We start from the raw sequence: 19,180 nt of genomic DNA, 5'->3' as shown, positions 1-19,180 counted from the left end.
GCAGTGCGCGCCTACCGGGTTCCGCGGCCTTCCTGCTTTCACTCCTCACGCTCTGGTACCTCACCAGGAGGGGGAAAACACGCGCCGGCTCGCCGCCTTGTCTTCGCTTTGTATAATAAAGGATGTCATTAGGTTTGCGTGTGGCATATGCTATTACCCCCACCGTAAAACTAAAATTAGCAAAATGTCAGGAATGGAAAGATTGATTCACCCAAGATGCAATTATCATTTAAAAAGTGCTTGATTGAGGTGCTGATGCTCAGTGATTTATTCTGCATACCATATACATAATTAAAGTAGTGTAGTGGAGCAATTTATCAATCTAGTTTAGACTAGAGGGGCAAGGAGCTGCTGCCGCTGCTGCTGCTGCTCTATGTTTGTTTTATTAAAAAGCTTTCGGAATCTGATCCCGCCCCCTTTTTGCGAGACTGAAACTGATTATTTCTTCAGCTCGGGAGAAGAGAGTCATTCGTTTGGGATTGTGGGAGAGGTAGAGAAATAGAGACACGGAGAAAGAGAAGAAAAAGGAGGAAGAGAGAGAAGCAGAAAAGGACACCTCATCAGGAGTGTAGTTTCAATCCTTTTCTCGCCTCCCCCTTCCCCTCCGCGATGTTTCAAAGGCTGTGAGCTATTCGTCTTTTCCCATTCGCCTGCTGCCACTTCCTTCCTGGACGATCTCAGGACGAGTCCGGTTACTTTTAATCCGACCAGCAGCTCAGCCACTTTCTCCTCCTCCACGCAGCACACACGCGCGCACAGACACACAGACACACAGACAGACACACGCGCGCGCGCGAGCACACCCCAGGCACCTTCTGGCTGCTTATTGGATTGACTTTGAAGGTTGTGTGTGTGATTCAAGGCGGCTGCATGTTGAACCAGGTGGTGAATATTTAAGACTGGAAGAAGAAGAGGGATTTTTTTCTTTTTCCTATGAAAGGAAAATATCTGAAGGACCAGTCTGATCAGCCAAACAGCTAACCGTTTACAACGTAAGTACATGCGAAATTCAGCGTCAGAATAAAATATAGTGGGCATGGCACAAAAGCCCTAGGTACATTTCCTATCGCGTTTGAAGAATGTATCAGTCATTTTATGAGAACTGGGATTGAGGCTGCTTGCAGACTTTCAGTGTGTGACTATGCAGTTGCTTAAAAGTAGCTTGCTAAACAAGTAAGAGTTATATGTCTAGTAAATTATGGTGAACTTGTCTCTATCAGTGTCATAAGTGTTAGACTTTGAAGTTAGTTTACATAATTTATGTGCTTGATATTATGAATTTCTGGAAGCTTATTTGATTTAGATGGCTCTTAGTTGATTTAAAAGCTGTGACCTTGTAGTGCTTGCGCTCTGATTTATCAGACTAGGGAAACAATCTAGTTTCAGTGAAACGCTCTTAAACTTCGTTGTATCGCACGCCCTTCAGTCTTGGGTTTTAGCAGTGCATGCTTGAAGGTGTTCAACTTTGTACATCTTTCATCTGAATTACTTTCGTTTGAGATGGAAACACCCCTTGCATTTATGTGGGAACTTAAGTGATGGTCTGCAAACCGATTTTGGAACAGTATGCTTTGGTCTTTACACAGTACTTTGAGTTATCTTTAAATTTTTTAACACAAAGGAGCTAATCAGAATTACTGAACTAGCTGACATAATTGCAGTACAATTACTTACAGGCTAAGATAAAGTTTAATGTAAATGACAGACTTGTAAGATTATTGTTACATTATGTAATTAGAATACTTATTATTTCCCATAAAACTTAGTGTGACTTTCTGTCAGCCTGAAAAACAAAACAAGTATAAAAAACAAGCTAATAATCCTGTTTCAATACTACTACTACTACTACTGCTACTACTATTACTAATAATAATAATAATAAAAAGCAATGCAGCATGGTGCAAAACAAAACTTAATGAATCGTGGGTATCTAAGCATTGTCTTTTATAGAAAAGTTCTATTTTCTTTATTGTGTGTTACGATTATTACTACCAAATAACTACATACTTAATTAAATATTGTAATAGACAATTTAAGACTAAAGGTTTAAGATAATTAAACAGGGAAAGGCCCTTTACCAGTACTTTGCTGATGATCAGAAAATAATAGCTTTGACACAAAATTTTGCACATATCTGACAATCACCTTAATGGCACATGTCCTAGTTTCATATCTTTACTTTAAAATAACTATAAGATGAATGATAAACAAACTATTTTAGAAGCAACGTCTCATTTAGAAGACTAGATTTCTTTCACTGGCACTTTCCTGGCCATTGTGTTTGAAGAGTAAAGATGTTTATATGGAGTATAATAACTAATCCCTAGATGCTTGGCAAAGTGTGGAAATAGTACCACCTGTGATCCACTACTCCAGCACCTCTGTATTGCCCACATAATAATTTTCAGTCCAAATGTTAAGTCATATGGTTTCTGTGGGGATTTGTTATTTTTTGAACTGTATTTTTTTACAGGATTTCAAGTACCTTACTTTAAGTCCAAAACTCACAAAACTTTCTTACTTTATTAATTTTCTTAAAATATCCATTATATTATTCTTTCTGTATTAATGAGTATAATTCATAATGAGCCTATGCTGAAATACCCGCCCACACTTCTGTCCTTTTGGAAGTGATAGAAAAATTTCTTGAAGAACAATTTAAAACAATGGCCCTTAATCCCAGGTGTCGATGTTCCTGGTTGTACGATGTTGTGGTGTGTTTTTTGTTTTATTAGTAGGTTTATTGTTTGATTTGTAATTACTTTTATTTTAAAAACTTGCTGTTCATATATATTTATGCTAATATGCTCTACATAGTATGAGAAGGTAGCTCTGGGACCTGAACATGGAAAGGTTCTTTCATGCAAGGAATTCTTATGCAACTAGTCCCACCGGCAATGCCAAGACTACTTGTGAAAAAATGAGCAAGTCACAGGGATAACTATTTACAGGATCAGGACCCAAAGAGACTAAACCTCTTGCCTGTCCTACAGCCTTCATAGGACCGAGATGTAAAGAATGTCACTTTCAATGTCCTATAAAAGAATGCAGGAATCAGGTACTGTCTGCATCCTCTTAAAATTATTTGACAAAGAAAAAAGTAAATGTAAGTTTAGGAGCCTTATTAACATTGGTACTAAATGATAAATAGTGTGGGAGATTAAGTCTTTAGTTATGTTCCTGAGTATCTAGTTTTGGACCATAGTAAGAAAATTAATTCAAATAACTTCTTACTGTGAATTTTCTTCCAATATGGGAACCAGAATTCTTTTTTCCCTTTTTTTAAACATTTCATCTACCTGCAACATGTATATTCAAAATGAGACACCTTTCTTAAATGGTTCTTTTTTTAAAAAAATGCCTATAATGTTACAGATAAAGAGAAATTAATCTTCCTGAAACTTGTCACAAAAGTTTGCTTAAGAAATATTTTGGAAACTCATGATTCAGTAGATAAAAGTAATTATATAGAAACTTAGGAACTGAGCAGGAGTTGTGAATAGAATATTTTTCCAACTTAATTTCTTTTAATTTTACTTTTCTCTATAACAGATTATTTTTCATCAGGATAGTTTAGTTCATTTTCAGAGACTGCTGAAGTTAGTTCTATATTTCTTTAAGGAAGAAGTCATTAATTGTTATGTTCTTGAAAGAAAAAAGTCTTGGTGTTTGATACATTAAGGTCCATTTTTATCTGTTTGATATAATTATTCAAAATTGCATGACAATTTTTACAAAAATCAAGTAAGTTGTATTGGTATTTTTTCAAAAACACTGATGATGGAGCTGAATCTACATAAGCTGTTATGTCATTTCCAAGAATTTATAGTCCTTGCTTCAGCATCCTGAATAATAACCAAAACACGTATATTTTTATGCATTTTAAGTTTTTTAATTTTGCTATTTGATATCAGCAGAGAGATTTTGCTATATCTTCATTTAGGCTCTGTAATGACTTAGGTACAAAATATTTTTAAAATAATATGTTTAATTCTGAAAGCTAGAAAACTTCAAGCTTAACAAACAGAGTTAGAATTCTGATATTTGAAAAGGATGAAAATACAATTTTGGATCCTGCTTCAGAAGAACTTTGGTCAGCAAACACTGATTGTACAAGTGAAAAATTGAAAAACTGAATTTTTAAATTATTTTTAGAAGTAATTACTTGAGTCCTCTGACCAGCTTTAAGGTCATTTTCTTAGAACTGATGATCAATGATACATGTGGACAGGTGATTAAAAGGTAGTGTCTTCAGCCCTCCACTTTAATACCACTGTCTCATTGACTGCAGCGCAGTAGAAGTTGTCTATTCACTGAGATCTGTCATCTTTAGGAAATCAGACCAGCTTATAGGAGCGATTCACAAAACCAATAGTGACAACAAAGTCTTATGTGCCTTACAAAAGAAGGATTAGGCAGTTCACATGTCATTTTGATTGGACAGCAATAAAAGCTGATTGCTGTGCATTGCAAGACACACTTCAGTTTTAAGTGATTATTGTATGAGACAACTAGAACTCTGTTGCTTACTCATTTTAAATGTAATTCAAATCAAGGAAAACTCAGTTTTGATGTTATTGGATTTGTATGATTTATAGTGGAAGTACAGCCGTTTATAGCATTGTTACACAAATTTTATAAAAACTTCTTAATACACCCCTTTGGGGAAATACAAATAAAATGTGGTAGATTATTGTTCTTGGATTTTTTTTTTTTAAAAGATATTTGTCTAGATATTTTCCTCTAATCACAATTTAAAGTTACAAAAACTGCCTAGGCTCTAAAAATTTTCTAGGACTGCACAAAATTCACTGCACTTAACCATATTAAGAGCTTACAAGCAGGGGAGAGTGCCTAAAATGTGTCAGGGCTTCACAGATTTAACAAAAATTATAGTATTGAACAACAACTTAAGAATTTTACTTTATTCTGTTATTTTTTAAAATATAATGTGCTGTAAAACTATTATTTGCGTTGCATGTGTGTAGTCTGATTTGAAAACAGCCAAGAAATTGTGCTGCCCCTATATTGTTAAATATGCCATTTATCAGTGAGAATAGAGTTTTTTCCTATTTGCATAATTTAGTTGTAATGTACAGCCTTAGCATTTAGAAGTATGAAACTAGAAAGCTGATAACTTCTATGATAATTTCATGCAATATTTCAAAAGAATTCTTTTTTTTACCCAACTGATGCCTCCTAGTGTTTCACATAATAAAACACTAATGAACCATAAATGTGAACATTGTTCTTTCATTTTCTTCATCTTATGTGGTACATAAAATTAATATTTATGTTTTTAATTTTGTATGTGTTATTTTAATAAGACAGAAAATTCACATACAATTCAGATGTCTCATTTTAATGGATACTGAAGGTGCATTTCTATTTTCTTTCACTATAGCTTTGCCTAGCTGTGTTTTGAAAAGTTTTAGTTATGTAGAGTAGGTTTTCTTTTTCTCCTTTTGTTTCATATGTGCATTAAATTAATTTCTCAACAATGTATTATTAGGTTCAAACAGGAATTTTAAACATTTGCTAGCATGATGCTTTGAAAAGTAAGCCCTCAAAATAGGCAATAAATGTAGTTATAGAAATGTTTGAAATGTCCTAAGGGACCTCACAGCCAAATAAGATTAAAAACACTGGTCTGCAACATGCTTGCTCACTACAGTCCTCAAAGAATAGTTATATTTTGTAGCCAGTCCTGATTATTTTACTGTTGCATGATCAAGAAAACTGTGTGTAGACAGTTTTCAAATTCACAAAATGTGCATTTTACTCTTTTAGTTGTGTGTATGGATGATCAGTACTTCTGAAAAATAGTTCATTTGCATAAAATATTGAGATGGAGTTTGAAGTGGTAAAGACAGTCCTTTTCTTACAAGTGCAGTGTGGTCATGTAACTCCTGAATGCGTCAAAAAACCCACATTCAGCTCTATCATACAACAGTAGAATTTTTTATTGAAAAGTTATTTTTCAAAAAGTTATCTAGCATCAATGTGACAAAAGAAAACCTATGCCCCTCAACTGTATATTGGACCTGTCGGGTATGCTTTTATAAAGAAGCAGCCAAGACTGAGAATACTCTTACACAATTAATGCCACAGTTTTATGTAAAGTATAAGATCAGTTTAGTGAAAACTGATTTGGAAATAAAGCCTGTTATTCTAAGACTTTCAAGAAAAGCCTGAAATTCCATGGCACTTATTCTGTTCAAGAAGTTTTAAAGATTTATAAAGTCAGTTTGCAATGAAAAATCAAAGTTTAAGAGTTAATATGTGTAACAAAAATTTGTGTCTTCTTAATGCACATATGATAAATTAAGGGGCCTACTTACAGAAAAATTCTGACTGAATGCAGAGCGTTAAATCTACATATGCAAACCTCAGTCATGCGAATTAGTATCTGATTTTAGAACATTCTAAAAGTGCATAGTTTAGGATTGTGTTTTGCCATCAGCCCTGTTAACATAGCATTTTTCTCCCAGTAGTTTTAAAGCGCAAAGAGATCTTTACGAGATCAGTTATCTACTGAACCCAAGAAATCACATAGAAGCCTATCCTTTAAACTTCCTTGCATCTTGAAAATGTTTCAAAGTATGCAAACCACACCTGTTATTCTGCCAGGAAAGCTAACATGCTATTGATAGAATTTTCTGATATATTACATTGCAACTTGCATTGTGAATAGAAAGCAAATGTAGAAGAAAAATAGAGGGAAGCATAGCAAAAAGAATCTTTGTGTCATTTCCAGTGTAGGACTGATACTCTGAAATACTGCCAAACTGAACCCCACCCAGCTTTTTTTCCCCTTTTGTTTTGTTTAAACAACGAAATACATTTAGATTGCAGAGATCTAAATTACAGCCTACACTTGTGTTATCTGACTTAGAACAATTTCTGCACAAATTGTCTGAGAATTATTTTAGACCTATATGGAATACACTGGCACAATATGGATTCAGTAATCACACCAGTGAGGTCTGATAGACTATGCCCCATTTGTAATCCCCTGAACAGGTGTTTTAGCAGCCACCTGCTCCAGCAGGGTAGATGTACTTATTTCTGCCTTCTGGCACCTTCCCCAGTATTGGAAGCCTGCAAGAGCTCGAGTGAAGAGAGCTCCAGAGATCTTGGCCAGTACAGCTGGTCCTGGAAGTCAGTCAGTATCTGCTTCCTTCATTTAAGCTAACCATAAGGCAGCCCACAGATTAAGGACAGAATTGAACAGATGGCATACAGCTCCTCTGCCTTCTTTTCCCAGGTTATAAAGCTGATATGAAACTTAGATTCAAATCTAACAATTCTTATCTTACTCTTATTTCTTCAACTGTATAACTGTTTAAATGGAGTTTATCATAAAAATTATTAACCAAATACCAGTGCAGGAATTCACCTTAAATAGTACCATCTCTTATTTTTCATGTTGTAATCTCAAGGTGAAAGTGAACTGAATTAGAAACAACATTATTTATGTTTGCTTTTATAGATATAGGGTGCATGCCACTTGTGGAAGCCACACTCAGTTAAATTTCACTATTTACTTTTAAGTTGTCAATAAATAGCTGTTAGCAAAGTATGTACAAAGGGCAAGGAGGGAGGCTTGTGAAATTGTTTATAAACCACATCAGAACAAGTCGACAAATTGCAGAACACTATCCACGTGGAGCATTAATTTTAGTAATTACTACCAAGTAACAGATTAGCATGTGCTATTTGTGTGATTTTGGATAAAATTCTTGGTGAAAAAAATTTCAATATGGCATTATATTTGAAATAATAGAGCATTTTTAAACCAGATTTTTTAGATATTGTTGGATTATCAGAGAAATTATGTTTCAGAATATATTCATCCTTTAAGAAGTTTGACTGCAGCACTTTTCATTTAAAAATTCAATATGGACTTCTCAATTAACACTGCTTTAAATAATTTCATGGGAGTTGGGTGCAAAAGCTGTCCCTAAAAAGGGAGCTAGGAGCGGAGGGCATTGTAGACAAACAACCGGACACTGAGGTTCTGTGACCATCCTGTAATGCTGGCCCGTGTGTCCCCTTCAGCCTGGCACTTTAGTCTCATAATTTTACTGCCAAGAACTCCCTTTTGATGGCCATATCCCATGTGAATTCCTAGGCAACTACTATAAAAATGTTAATATTCTGGGGATATTCTATGAAACCAGCAGGAGACAGTATGTTCTCTAGACTTAGCCTCAGGACTGCTTTATGTCTGTCCATCTGAGTCCTGAATGTGTTTCTGCTTATACTGAATGGGAGAACAGCAAAAGAGGAGGAAGGCTTTTAGGGAGGTTAGAAGAATGCAGATATGGTCTATTTGTTAAGATGGAATACAATGAAGGAGAGTTAGTCATGTTAGTCAAACTTAAAACCTTAATCTTGCAGAACTTTTTCATTAAAAATTCCTGTTGAAATGTATGTAATTAATCTTGCTGTGAATAATCTTTAATTGTTGCACACATAGGGCAATGGTCTTGTTGGATTGTTGGTTGAAATATGTTGTATAGCTGTAAGGAAAGATCTTTGGAACAGTATTTGATGAGACAAATTTGATTTGATTTTGCTGACAGAATCTTGGAGAAATCATCAGTTTTCCCGTCATCGTGTTTAAGTGTATAAGATGGACGTATAGCAGAAGAATGAGAAAAAAATCCATGCTACGTCCCCAGTGCAATCTATGAAATGTGTGAATTTCCATACTTACTAATCTTCTTCGTGACACATTTTTTTATTTCAGAATACTGAGCCAGAAAATGCATTCATGCAGTGGCATACAAAATTTATAACTTTATCCAAAACATACTTAGACAAATTTTAGAAATTATAAATATGGCCATAAATGTTGGTAAGAGTCTATGTAGTAGTATGGTCATTTAAAACTAAAATTTCATTCATGTTTTGAGTATACACATTTGAAAAACTGTAACCCACTCTAGTACTCTTTCTTATATGATGTGTAGTTAACAATTGGAAATAATATAAATTTATGTTCAAAACATGTATCAAGTGGAAAATAAGTTGGAAAAAATAAGTGGAAAAAAGTTTTCCAGTTTACTCTTAAAACATGATTAAATGATTGCCAAGCTACCTAATTGAAGCAAATGTCCCATAATTTTAGCTGTATCCTTGGTAGTAGAAATCTGCATATCTTCACAGGGAAAACAGTAGGATCTGGTGTTTCCATTTTATTGTTGATGCTGCCATAAAAAAGATTATGCATAGGATAGATAGAGAAGAATGATATTCTACATTTCCTGTAATACTGTCATACAAGTTGGACTAATATTTTTGTGGGCTTTTGAAAAATTGTTATTGACAAAGCAAAATGAAAACCTAGTTTCAGTACATGTTCCAGTACTTAAATCCTAATTGAGAACCTTGCATTTAGTTCAATTATGCTTCCAGTAGATAGTGTCACAGGCTTAGTATTACACTGAGTGGAGACATGCAAAATAGTAATCTAGAAAGCATCCTTACCGGGTGCTATCTTTTCTGGAATTTAATATTTTTAAAAATTGCATGAGAGGTGATACTGTGGTGATAGGGTTAATGCAAATCATTATGACAGATAAAAAGCAAGCCATAGAAAAATTACTAATTTTGCATCATATTTTTAATGCTATTAAGATTATTTCCCCATGTTTCTAATCATATGTCACAGTCTTATTTTCTGGAAAAATCCCTTTGCCCAGGATTTCTCTCCTGGGAAGCTGAGAAGCCTCAGAGAAAAAGGAATTTCAATATTATCTCATTCGCTTCTCCTGTGTTTTGCTGCTTTGGAATGTGGATGGAGATTGTTTATCCAACAGGTGATTGTCTCATTGGTTTCATGTGAATTGTTTTGACTTATTGGCCAACTGGGACCAAGCTGCTTCGGACTCTGGAGAGAGTCACGAGTTTTCATTATTATTTTTTAGCATTCTGTAAGTATCCTTTCTGTATTCTTTAGTATAGTTTAATTTAGTATTCTTTAATATAATATAGTATCATGAAATAATAAATTAGCCTTCTAAGAACATGGAGTCAGATTCATCACTCCTTCCTGCCATGGGGCACCCCGCAAATACAATAATCATGTAGTAATACCCATAACTGAGGGTGCAAGGATTTCTTAATGGAGGGAGGGTGTGTTTTTATTTAACTTTTTTTTTTTAATCAATATATAACAGTAAGAAGCAATATGCCATGCAACAGAGCCATGACAAAAAAAGAAGGACATTCTGCCCTGTTTTTAAGAGCAGTACTTGTCACCTATGTGATGATTTTCTTGATCTGCTTTCTGTTAAAAGTCTCTAAAAGTCACCACTATAAAACATGGCACTCTGTTCTACCACATTTTTATGTATATGATTACAAGCAAACCTGTCATGAGACCATCACTTCTGTGACTACTCCAACAGGACACTTCTACAGATTTCTGATAAAAAGCCATTTTGAAAATAGTCAGGAAGAAAGTATTTGTTCGCCCCTTTTGCTTTACTGTTTTCCAGATGTGATCAGAAAGAGGAAGTTATTCCACTAATGGATCAGAAGATTGCTCTATGAATTAAATATCATTCTAAAAATACAGCTCCTATGTCTGAAAGATATAAATTCAAAATACAATGTGGATATATTTAAAAAGCCTCTTTAAAATCATAAGGAATCGAAAGATGCATAGTTTTGTGAGATTCTGATGATGATAATATGTGAAAGAAAGAATCATCAGCATTCTATTTTCATATGTTGGTCTACATCCTATTCTTATATGCAGACTTAGTTAAATAGTTAAATAAATACCCACTCTTGTGTCTGTTCAAAAAGACCTCTTTCTGTGACCATGATGTAAACTAGATCTCTAAAATACAGGCTTTCTACTGAAAAGGTGAGCATACGGCACATTCAGTTTCAAAGTGTGCTTCACATTTTGAACAAGTTTCTTGATGCAATAATTGTCAGCCCCAAATGCAACCCATCAGTTTCAATTGCCAAGGAGACTAGGGAGGAGAATCCTTCAATATGAATTCCAAAAACTTTAACATATTTTGAGTATTTTAAATATGTATATGTATTTATCCTTAATGTACAATTCAGTAATCATCATCTCCCAAGAGATACATGATCTTTATTTAAGGCAACAGATGCAAGGTAAAAAAATTGCAAGTGAAGGGCAGAAGCTGAAAAACAGTATAAGAAAAACAGTATAAGAAAAAGGACTCAGAACCCCCAAGTGTAAACTTTCAATGAAATGTCTGAGTAGAATGAAATTATCAACTTCAATAAAACCTTACATTTGTGTTGGGATGTGTTCAGAAAATTAGAAAGAGCTTGAGGCAGCATCTAAAAGGGGAATTTAGGTTTTACTTTGCTGTGTCCTGTTGTCTACTGGAATCCACATTACAAATTAAATCTATAAATTCTTTATGAACATTGGTTTAATTTTTATGGCAGAAATTCAAGAGTTGAGAAACCTGGTTGGAAAGACTTTCTACTCTTAACATAGAGCAGTTAATGGTAAATTCTGTCTTCTGTTGGTTATAGAACATTGTGGGAGAAAGCTAGCCTCGGTTTCCAAATGTGAGATCATTACATTTTTGTATAGGTAATAAAATAGTCATCAAAGGAAGGACTGTAACTGAGTAATATTTTGCTGGAATGCCATAGTTCCTTACCTATTGAGTTAGTCTCTCAATCTCTTTTACCTCTCATACTAAAAAAAAGCAATCCTTTCTATGTTTCTAGCCTGTAATATGTCTTTCTGTTTAAACTTATAGCCAGTTTAAACAACCAATTCAATGCCATCTTTGCTATTGCATTGTCTGAAAAGTTGGATTTTGCTTTCTAAAATACAATGTATAAGAAAATAGTCCTTTTGATTTTTACCTTTATAATTGCAAGTACATTCATCCAAATACATAAAACTAGGTAATAAATACCTCTGTGACAGTCTTTCATAATTTTTATTGACCTCATTCTTTCATTTGAGTTTGCTTTTGAACAGATACATACCATGCCTAATGAAGCTCTGAATTCTAGGATAGGAGTTAGAAACATGAAGAGGTGTTTGAATATGAGGACAGCGAGCATGCTGTGAGTAATGAATTGATTATGGGTTGGCTGAGACAGGAATTACAGCTCCAGGGTGTGCTAAATCTCTCAGTCTACCTAAGACTGTTTCATAAACCTATAAGAGAAAAAGTAGTTCCAAAATAACCTTTTTTTTGCATGTTCTCTCTCATCTTCACACCCAGAGTTTGGGTGGTCTTTTAGGAAGGACCTTGTGGCCTAGCATGCATGACTCTTCAGTCCATTTCTTGTATAGTTAATATGCCTGTTGAATATGTGGGTGTGAGTCAAAAGCTGATTTCATGACCACATTATTATGCTTGAATTAATGAAGAGTTAGTTCCAGTTAAAAAGTTGTGCAGATATTCTGTCTTGACTAGTATTTATCCAAGAGCTTGAAGTTGCTCATAAGTTATAAAAACATGCTACTTTTTCCTTTTCTTTTACTATAATTTGGAAGTTCTGATCTCTTCTAATGAAGAGAACTTACATCAAAATATAATAATGTATTTATTTAAGAGTATTTAAGACATAAGTAATATATGACACTATGTTCTTTGCTTGTGTATTCTAGCATAACTTCATTGACTTGATGACCTACTAAAAACTGCTTTATATACAGGATTCATGCTGTTAATTAACATCCACCTCTTTTTCTCAGTTCCACTCTGACTCTTTTTCCAGACTCATTAGAAACAAAGGTACCATTTGAATAAAACATTTCAAAAGAAGATCTTCTTGTCTTCTCTTCTGGACCACCCTGGGAAGAATGTATAAAGATGTACCACTTCTTTGATCAAGAGCATTATAAGCAGACTTAAGCAGTTTTCTAAGTCCCTCTTGGGTGTACGTGTGTACTTGCCATTCACACATCCTGAAATGAGATGGAATGTGAAGGTACATTTTATGCTTTTCTAGAGCTGTTCTCAGATTAGGAAAGTATACCTCAGCTTCTGTCTGCTAGATGTTAATTGTATTATGTAACAATCTGTATGGGTTTCATCAAGTACAAATCATTCAGTTTTTCTAATCTGATTCTGAAGTACTTTCAGAGTACCAAATAATCACTGTAGATAGAATATATACAGGCTGAGACTGCTGACCTCATGAGACTTCCAGGTGCTCCAGATTACTTAAGGTGCTCAAACCATTAGGTGGTGTGTGAATCTTTACTCAGCTGGCAGTCCAATTTTATTCCTGATGTATAAGTCAAAAGTGTGTAAAACATTACAACAAAAGTCAGAAGAGTTTGTATGTCCTTTTTACTGGAACACAATATTCTTCAAAAAGGCAGGGAGGGAGGCAGGGAGGGAGGGAGGCAGCTCCGGAGGGAGGGAAGGCTGTCATCTGCAGCAGGCGGGGAGTCGGAGGGAAGTTAGGAAGTGCACCAGGAATAAAGTGTAATTTTCCCTCATGAATTATTCATCGCATCTGGCTTGTCTTTTAATTTTTGCATAATGGCTTCGCTAATCCCCGATCAATTAATGAGGGGGGGGGGGGGAGGGGGGGAGGGAGGGAGGGATGAGCAAGTTTATTTGGTCTACCTTCATTTAGTTTATCTTAAATTAACCAAAAGGGAAACAATGTAAATTACTTTACAGCTGAAAAAAAGATTTTACAGACTCATCAGAATTTCTGAATTCTTTCCTGAGAATAAGCATGCACTTCTGGTGCCATGATAACTCAACAGCTGGAGAGTGTTTTTTACTATTACTGAGGATCAGGTTGTCCTTTTGTGTGAGAATACGTAATTACCACTATTTGTGGTGGCAGTTCTGTACTGACAACTGTAATTCGCTGATTCTTTTTAGAGCCATGTTGGGTTCTCAATCCATATATCCAAGTAAAACTTGAGAAGATGCAAGCAGCAATAGCAAAGCTGACTCAATCATCATTTATGCTAATTCAACTTGTGAGAGGCTCATGTCCTGTAATGGTAGAGTATTAGCAGGTTACTTGTTTTGTATTGATATTAGGTATAATGTTACTTTTGTCTGAGAGCATAGCTAAGCAGAGGAAGGATATTCTGGTGTCTGTGATGGCAGTTTGAATTTGGGAAGCGTGGAATCAACTCTTCCAGAACCTCTTTTAGATGACTATGGGGATTTCACTTTGCTCATGCATCAATTCCCTGTCTGTAGAATGAGATGGTATTTCTCTACGGCAAATTCTCTGTGAACCAAGCACTGTGGTAACAGTGTCCATATGAGTACCATGGAGAGTAAACAAGGCAATGTTACTATAATGGACTATAAATATGTAGTGGCTTTTAGTAAGTTACAGTCTAAAGCAAAGAAACAGACTCTTAGATAACTTCACTTTTGCTAGAAATCCATTTTAATTAAAGTTTAGAACTTTCTTCTTCTTTCTGTCCATTTTTCTTCTACTTCTTTAGTAGTTGTGCCAAGGTATCCATGTGTGTTTCTTCCACTGTCATCTGGCTCATTCCCAGCAGATGCACACAATCTGTTTTACTGTCATTGACAGGGCTCAGTTTATGAAAAAAGTGTGGCAGAACATGCTGCTGTAGTCACTTATACAAGATTCTCTTTCCTAAGTAACTGAGAAGAAATTAATTCTTTTTCTTTTTTTCCATATTGTTCAGTCTTGGGGGTTTATCCAGACTACTTTGCATTGGGTTGAACAGGGTGTTTGTTTAACACCTTAGATTTCTTTTTTAATTCCTACTTCGTAAAGTTAAAATTTGTCAATTGTATGTATATAGAAATCACCACAGAATGCTGACAGACCTCAGTTTCAAGTGGCGGCAGTAATTCTGGCCATTCAGGAATAAATGTAGTATCCCAACAATTTTAGACAATATTATAGTGTTTCTTTTAAGTTTTATAATATAAATACAAATTTTCCAATTTATAAATAATCCTATCATCCAAAGATGTGCACTCTTAAGTATCCTGAATATATATTCATTATACAAAAGGATTTTATGTACAGGGATAATGTGTTCCTTCTCATGCAAAGTTATAGTTAGTAAGAGACTGAGTAGAAACAAATCAAAAAATGAAAAGTTTGACTTTATTGCCTACAGAATAAAAACTATAAACCTTAATGTTATCACTTATTGTGATATTGTGGTAACAGGTCTTAACATAGATTAGGGCCTGTGCATGATGCTGTGCAAACACACATTAATGAACGGCTCTACCTTTGGCCTTAACAGCATGAACAAAAAGAATAATAAAAAAGAACATAGATGGAAAGAAATGAAGATTTTTTTTTACTATTATGAATGTCTTGCCTTTCTTCCCAGTGTTCAAAAGGAAGACTTGGCATAAGTAATTAAACTTTATGGAAGGTATCTAACCAGAAAAATACTATTTATTAGGTGATGGGGTGTTCTCACTGTCTTTGCCAAAGAAAGAAATTAATCAACAGCTCAAATTTTATGTTCCTTTTTTATTGCTTTCTACCTTTATTCCAATGAAGGCAGGGATGACAACAGCAATTTCCACACTGGGCTACTAAGTTTAAAGTGTAAACTGTTAAAAAAACTCTAATATTAAATATGTATAGGCATTTTACATGTTTATTAAAAAAGAGAATTTGGTTTACAAGCTGATATTGCTTGTAGTTCTTTTATTTTGACCTAAATTTTCCCTTTTAATTGTACTTTGTTCGGACGGGTTGATGGCTCTGGCTTCTTTATTTTTTTTTATTCTACAGCTAAAAGAAAAGCTGTTCAACAGCTAGAATCTCTATTAATTCCCCAAATTGAAAACTAGTTTAGTGAGCCTAGTGTCTTGGCTGGCTTTGAAATATCTGCATATATACATTAACATATATTAAATATATTTAAGTAAATTTATATTTTTAGGATGTATTTTTAAACACTATTTCATTTTGGGAAATGCCTTTATATACTTACAACTCTGAATTCCCATTGTTGTCCCTCAGTGGCAGATTTTGTATAATTGATAGTTTATTATGTTAAAAAAGCTATCTGGAAATATGCAACAGTGGTAGACTGACATTAACTAGGCTAGTGGTTTTTCTGTAAAATTGTTTCTTATGATCATGTACATATGATCATATACATATGTGTGTATATTGTACATGTGTGTGTGCTTTTTATATAAATATTAATGGTTTTCACACTATGCATGCTGCTGGGTATGCCTTAAATTGTAAATAAAACTGTCAAAATGTCTCTTCAATTAGACCTCATAAAAATAATCAGTCCATAAATACGTGGTGTTCTTTCTCCACACACATATATATACAGTTACTATATAAAATAAAAGTCTTTCTTCCATTGATCTAAACTTAAAATCCTCTGAATTATGGGTCAAAACCACAGTATTTTTAGTGGGGTCTTTATATGTGCTTTTTTTATGTATTGGCATATTTTGATATAAAAAAAAATAAATGTAGGAATACCAAACCTAATTTCTCTTGATCGTATAGACAGGCTGAATTAAAAGATGACTGTAACCCCTGTTTTTCTTGCATTATTTTTAATTTGTTTGCATGTTTTTTAAGGATAGTATTCTTGTATTTTGGAAAGGTCTGTTACAACCTAGACCTTCAAAGTTTCTGGAAATAATTTCAACTTTTTAATTAGTCCTAAAATTACTTTAGGATGAGATTTGTTAATGTGGGCATTTCAAGGAGACAAATAGCATCAGTGTATCAGTTATCACATACAATGTAAAAAGCAGACAGAGAAAATAGGGTCCTCAGATGATTTCTTTTACTATCTCTATGTCTTGTTTGCTAGGCTCAGTTTTAAATTCAGAAATTGTTATGACTTAGCCATTACCCTTTTAAGACTAAGATTTCAACACACCTATTAGTTGTTTGGGCAGCAAGAAGTGAAACGAATAATTTAATATATTTCTAAAAGAGTACAATTTATATGCTGATATTGAGAATTGATATTTCTCTGAAGTGTCAGGAAAGATGGTAAAGACCAAATAAAAGACTTCAGAATGTAACATTTTCTCATTATGTCACCTGTCAGCCTTGATGTTTTTTTAAATTTAAGCATATTGACTATGGTTCCTTTATTAAAAACAAAAACAAAAAAACCTCCCCTTCCAAAAAAGAAATTATAATTTAAAAAGCCTATAAAATTAATTGCAGCTTAGTACAACAATATGTTGCTTTTAGATCTAAATGCTAAACACCAGAATCTTAACACCATTTGCCTGGTATTTTATGATCCTACATGGAATCTTATCTGGTAAAAAAGATGAAATTTATACACATCTGAACTGGACAAATTAGATGATAAATTCCAAAGCTGAAAACTTACTATATAGAACTTTATTCTGAATGTTAAGCAGTTTCAGATTCTGTTTCAAACATCAATGCTGGTCTCTGCTGTAGATATCTAATAAGTAAGAAGATATGAAATAAAGAGGGTGTTTCAGGGTTTTTTTTTTTTTTTCATTTTACATAGCTGATCACTTTCTATGAAAAAAAACCAAACAAAATCTTAAGAGAACTGGTCAAATGATTGGCAGAAAAGCAATAGACTGAGAGCTATTTTTTCACAGGTACTGCAGCTTTTAATTTATATGAAGTTTTGTATTCCATTTATTTTCATCGCTACCGAATAGGAACTAGTATTTTCAGTCTCCCAGTAATGTTTCAGGAATAAACATTAATACTTAAGTGACAGTATGCACATATCTGTGTATCTTCAGATAAGCCAATTTATAGAACAGGTCAGTAAATCCTGCATATATTTCCATCTTACACTTCAACAGTAACATAAATAACTTGAGAATATCATTAAAGATATCAGTTGTATGTATGATTATACACTGGAAAATTAAGATATAATTAATATTATAAGACTAGGTTTTCTTGCTGTTAAGGAAGTAGAACAGTTGGGGCTTTTTCCTGTGAAAATACTTTCCAGTGTCCTGCCAGTAGCATGTTTCCAATGGGAGAATCACCATCTCTAGTTGGCTGAAGCGGATTTTTTCCCTATGTAAGGCTAGATGTGGGTTTTTCATGAGCAGAAACAAACAGTTTTTGTAATGTGAGCTGGCCTCCAAAATGTATTATTCATAGAACATGGTTCTTCACCAGTAATGATAGCTTGAGCTAGCACTGCCCCTGGTGAAAGGACTGTTTGTGTGGGGAATTTTTTTCTTTATAAAAATACAGATATCATTTTTTAATCTGTTTGCCTGTGGATGCAGGAGAAACACATTACTCAAGAAAAAATTATACACATTTAAGAGAGAAGGGGACTGTCTGGATGGAGACAGAGATGACCATTAACTCTTACACAGTGGACAGAATTGCTGTGGTGTACACCAATCTCAGAAGTTGTCTTTATGCAGTACCTTACAAGAGATACCTTACAAATGATTACTTTTGAATCCCATCACAATATTCAGCACAAAAAAAATGTATGTACAAAAATCAATTATTTAGTCAATTATATTATAGTCTCTGTTTCTCTAACATTTGTCATTGGCAAAAATATAGACAGTACTTTAATTATAAACTTATTAGTTTGAAGAAAAATACTGTAATTTTGTGTGTCCTTTTCTGCATTATTCAGAAAATTTAAGCATGCTGACAGTGTTAATACAACTGACAACAAAGAGGTCTTTCATGGTAACACTTCTAAATGATCTTATACTAAGCTTAATTGACAAAGCTATTAATACCATTTTAATTTTTTTTAATTGGTAGTGTCATTAAGCTTGCAAATACACTGTCTCCATAACTGTCCCAGTTTTTTATTTCTGTTATCTGAAAAATGTAAAAATAAGAATGGACAGATAGCTTTGTTGCTTTGAACATCTTACAATTCCACTTTTGTTTGTTTGAAAACTTAAGTGTGAAAATATCAAATGTAAGTAGGTGAAAACATAGCATATATTTTATCTTTCTGATTGTGTAGATTCTATTTTGTAGAAAATATACATTTGATGTTATGGAATGAAACCTCTCTCTTCAGTATGTTGTTAGAAAAATTCCAGGCAAGAAAGCTCTTATTCAAATGCTCAGTGTGCATCCCAGTTAAAGTCAGGCCTATATCAGACCCACTGGGCAATTCAAGCACTGAAAGATCCTGACATTTCATTGAATGAGAAGAACCAGGGCATTTCTGGAGTTGAGAAAAGAAGCAGTT

At 34.0% G+C, this 19,180-nt stretch overlaps 1 protein-coding gene across 18 annotated transcripts in view; it reads left to right on the top strand.

Moving 5' to 3' along the window:
• The window catches only part of MEF2C (myocyte enhancer factor 2C), a 135,568-nt gene that overhangs the window by 13,366 nt on the left and 103,022 nt on the right, over nt 1-19,180 (top strand). For 3 of the 18 annotated variants that reach the window (XM_041461717.1, XM_041461722.1, XM_041461711.1), the window contains exon 3: nt 451-992. The exons of 12 other annotated variants lie outside the window; for them this stretch is intronic. The gene's annotated coding sequence lies outside the window, so the exon portion shown is untranslated. Of the gene's footprint in view, nt 1-450; nt 993-11,983; nt 12,088-12,747; nt 12,961-19,180 lie in introns of those variants that run through there. 3 more of the 18 variants (XM_041461716.1, XM_041461713.1, XM_041461714.1) reach the window with 2 other exon arrangements.

Source organism: Pyrgilauda ruficollis, unplaced genomic scaffold (genome assembly GCF_017590135.1).
Source record: "Pyrgilauda ruficollis isolate IOZ18807 unplaced genomic scaffold, ASM1759013v1 scaffold152, whole genome shotgun sequence".
Lineage (NCBI taxonomy): Eukaryota > Metazoa > Chordata > Aves > Passeriformes > Passeridae > Pyrgilauda > Pyrgilauda ruficollis.
Note: the sequence above shows the minus strand (reverse complement) of the source record. Positions and strands in the feature narration are given on the sequence as shown.